Consider the following 3,900-nt stretch of genomic DNA (forward strand, 5'->3'; position numbering starts at 1 on the left):
TCGAAGAAACAAATTGGGCTCAACGAGCAAAGTAGACCACTTTACCCACCCTCCATCTCTAATAAGAATGCTATAATAGCAAAAGAGGTATTAGCCTGTAAATGTGTAGAGCGTTAGGTTAGTTTATCTGTTCTTCTTTCGATTTAGAGTTCTAATACTCTGCTGTTGTAACTTGTACACTGATCTGCTTGAGTGGTCATGAGTATTGTAAAAGCGTTAATTGGTAAAAAAGGTCCGTGGAAATGCAAGGGCTCGATAGTTGCTCTATGTTTTAAAACATCAAATTGATGAGAATATGGTGTCATGTTGTTCTGAAGCAACCCACTCCATTACGCGAATCAGACTGAAGCGAGCGGAAAAAGTTTGTCGTTGCTCCCTCACCCGCCCCCGCGTCGCTCCCTTGGGGCGACTCGGGCGGCCCCCAACCCTAGCCCGCCGCCGGCCTCTCCCCTCCTCCCTCCCGACCTTGCCGCCACCGGAGACAGCTGCCGGCAAGCCCGCGCGGCGCCGAGGAAGGTGGCGGCGAGGCTTGCCGCTCCTGCCTCGCGCGGAGGGCATGGTGTGCCGGGGTGGCGGCCCCGGTCAAGGTGGGCAGCGTTGTTCCCTGCGGCGGACGGCGGCTGCGGGTGCTCGGCTGGGCTCCTCGGCTTGCTTGGGCGGCGAGGCCCCGGTGGATGGAGCTCGCGGTGGCCGGATTTCCTCCGTCGGTCGGCCTCCAGATCTGAACCGGCCAGCTCCAAATCCACCCTCCTCACCTTCTCCCGTTCGATCTAAGCTCCGGTGCGGCCCTGCTCGCCGGATCCGGTGGTTGCCGGTGTTTTGGCGGTGGGGCTCCTGGGACCGGGGGAAACCCTTGGCCGCCGCCGGCGGCCACAACCACGACGATGCCGCGGCGTCGAACTACTTCTTGGAGGCTTCGTTGAGGTATCCCACCCCCCACCCATCTGCCCCTGCATCTAGGTGAAAACCTCGGTCCTATTTCAGGACGACGGCGCCGCTACGGCACTGTTCCCCTTCCTGAAGGCGCCGTCCTTGTACTGCGGGGTGGATGTCGAGTTTGGATGTATTGGTGGCTGCAGTGGCGGCATTGCTCTTCATCAACCTCTCGCCGTGTCGATTTAGTTCGCGTTCCTATCTTGCAGTGCGCGTCTCCTTCGTGGCTGTGCCATGGCAACTGAAGTTTCTTGTGGAGCACAATGTGGTCTGTTGCAGCCCCTCCCATGATACATCTGGTTGCCATTTGTGAATTCGGGTTCTTGGGGAACCACTTCGCCTGCCGACGACGAGAAGGTTGTGGCCTCCTACGGCAACGAAGACGGATTTCATTATGCCCAGGTTGTTCATCATGCTGGAGTGGACTTGAGCCTTCTCCTTTCACATTGTTGCTTTCCACAAGTTTGATGTTTGTCCGGTGCTGATTGCTTCGGTGGACGAAGACCTTGACTGCTCAAGCTTAGTTCTTCAGTTTCATCTTGGTAGCTGCTTGTGTAGTCTTTGGTTTGTGCACTGTCCTGTTTTGCACCTTGTATCGGCCGCCTGAGGTCGTTCTGCCTCAGTGTCTTCCTTTTCTTTCTTTTTCATGTTGCATGTATGTGGTTGATCGATGTAATCCTGACCGGTTGATGACTTTGTTAATTCAAAGTCGGGCTAGTTTCGAGCCTCCTCTTGGGCTCGGCCGATGCCTTTCCTCTAAAAAAAATGCTGTTCTGAAGCAGAAGTGCCTTACAGTCTTATACTCTTATTCATTAGTCTTCAACAATGTTTACTTAGTAATAGTCCTATAAATTGACATGCAAATATCACTCGCAGTTCCAGTTTACCGAGTATTTGCTGGAGGTGTGAACCAATCTTGATTTCAGACGCATGCGTACTCTGCAGCAGACTTCAAATATTTTGAACTACCCAATTTTTTTGCAGTAACGAAGGCTGCTGTCGAGCAACAGTATGATACAGACGGGAAAAATGGCTACAGTAAGCAGGCATTTCTGCAGTGTAAACAGAGCAGGGAATTACAACGGTTGGCGAACCACGCATTAATTGATCAGCACGTCACCTGCAGAAGCAACACCGCAAATCGATGGAGCAACGTGGTGAGATCTCAGTTGTAGTTCCCACTCGAATCAGAAACAACTAGTGATGGGGCGTACCATAGCAGGTGATGGGGGCGGTGGGGAAAGACAGGCGGCTAAGAAGTAGGGCGCGGCTCTGCTCACCCATCTCGGCGGAGCCATGCAGCTAAAGCACGAGCTCGCCCTTCGGCGTCGCAGCAGAGGGAGGCGACATCCTGACTGACGGTGGTTTGTGCTGATGAAGGGTGCGGGAAGGGAAACGAGTAAGGGCGTGGGAGGCGTGGGCTCTGCGTGACGAAGATGGCGGCAGCGTGCCGTGCCGTGCGGCCGAACATGCCCTCACCCTACCCCGTTGTCGTTGCGGTGGGGCGGGAGCGACCACGAAGGGCGCCGGCCGGGCGGCGTCCCTTCGCAGATTGCATTGCTTTTCTATCTGGGTCTTTCTAGGACACATCTAGATGTGATATAGTTATGTCACATCTAAACTGATGTCCACTTTGCTTGTGGTTTAATTTTTTTTCTTGTTAATGAATTATATATTTGTGAGAGCTTAGATGTGACATCCTTAAAAAACATCTAGATGTGAATTAGACAAACTGCTTATTTTCCGTCACTAAACCACGAGGTGGCCCTTAGGAGGTAAGCCACCCCTACAATATTTGCACAAGTCACACCAAAATATGTAAGTTGGTCTTTAAACGATGGAAGGTGCTAACGAGTATCAAATTTCCATTCATACGAATATTTTATTACACGCTAGTAACCGCACCCTTCTTTGCACAAATATTTAACTCCCTATAATCTAGTGCCTTGCAAAGATACTCCCGTCTCATAGTAAATCACAGATTGTAATGCTGAACTTAGAGAAATGAGCCTGTTCAGGTGATCATGGGGACACTGTTCACTGTGCCTGCAGGTGGAGCTCATGCCGAGAGGTTGCATGCTATGATCTGGCTCATGTTTCTACCATATAGCGTAAGTTTTCTTATCAGAGAACCATAGTATCAACTAACAGGATAACATCATCATAATATCTTGAAAATGCATCATAGATAAAGCATGTAACCCAGACCGCCTTGCACAAATGCAAATAAACTAAACGAAGGAGATGCTATCTAGTCTCTTTGTTTTCCTCCAATATCTCATAGCTCAGATATATTAGATTGGAAGGGAAGAAAGGTAAGACTATAGCATGACCCATTTGCGAGGACCATCACACTCAACCTACACGCAGTTTTGTTTCCAAACAAGTTCATGGATGTATATATAGCATGGGTACATCGTTCAGGAAGGTATTAATTTCTTTTGGGATCATGTACTATACAATGGCTCATGTAGAAACAACTTGACTTCATGTATATTCTTTTTGTGGTCATTGAAGAATTATGAACACAAGCTACACTTAAATGATGTGAAACGAGTGCTTGGTGTTGGTTGTGGGTTTAGCAAGATATACATGTTACTTAAACAAGTGATGCATGAAACACATAAAGTCATGGACGCCTAACAATATTTCAATTTCTGCTAACTTAAGAAACCTTTGGTACCAACGGAGGCTATGATTCCATTTTAGAGTTTGACTAGAAAGACGAGTGCAAACTTTGTCGCCACCACAGGGGGAGGCACCATCCGAACAGGTGGAGCTACCAATCAATAGGTGACACCGAGGTTTATGTTGGTGAACAATACGAGGGAGGAAAAAATCTCTCTTCAAAGGCGTCTGTTGCACGGATGCGGTTGTGGAGGCTGAGAATGGGTGGGTGTGGTAGTGTTTTACCACACACTATATCCCCACCTTGCTCCCTGCCTTGTGACTCTAGAACCATTCTCT

At 49.5% G+C, this 3,900-nt stretch overlaps 1 long non-coding RNA gene across 2 annotated transcripts; it reads left to right on the plus strand.

Annotated features, from left to right (window-relative positions):
- Positions 1–315: 315 nt before the first annotated feature.
- LOC119366265 lies at positions 316–2,659 on the plus strand. 2 transcript variants are annotated; one of them, XR_005175985.1, is made up of 2 exons: positions 316–924; positions 1,918–2,659. It is a non-coding gene; the product is annotated as an uncharacterized LOC119366265 (long non-coding RNA). The 2 variants fall into 2 exon arrangements; XR_005175984.1 differs by lacking the exon at positions 1,918–2,659 and adding an exon at positions 1,143–1,714.
- The last annotated feature ends 1,241 nt before the right edge of the window (positions 2,660–3,900 follow it).

This window comes from Triticum dicoccoides, chromosome 2B (assembly GCF_002162155.2).
Source record: "Triticum dicoccoides isolate Atlit2015 ecotype Zavitan chromosome 2B, WEW_v2.0, whole genome shotgun sequence".
In the NCBI taxonomy this organism is placed as follows: domain Eukaryota; kingdom Viridiplantae; phylum Streptophyta; class Magnoliopsida; order Poales; family Poaceae; genus Triticum; species Triticum dicoccoides.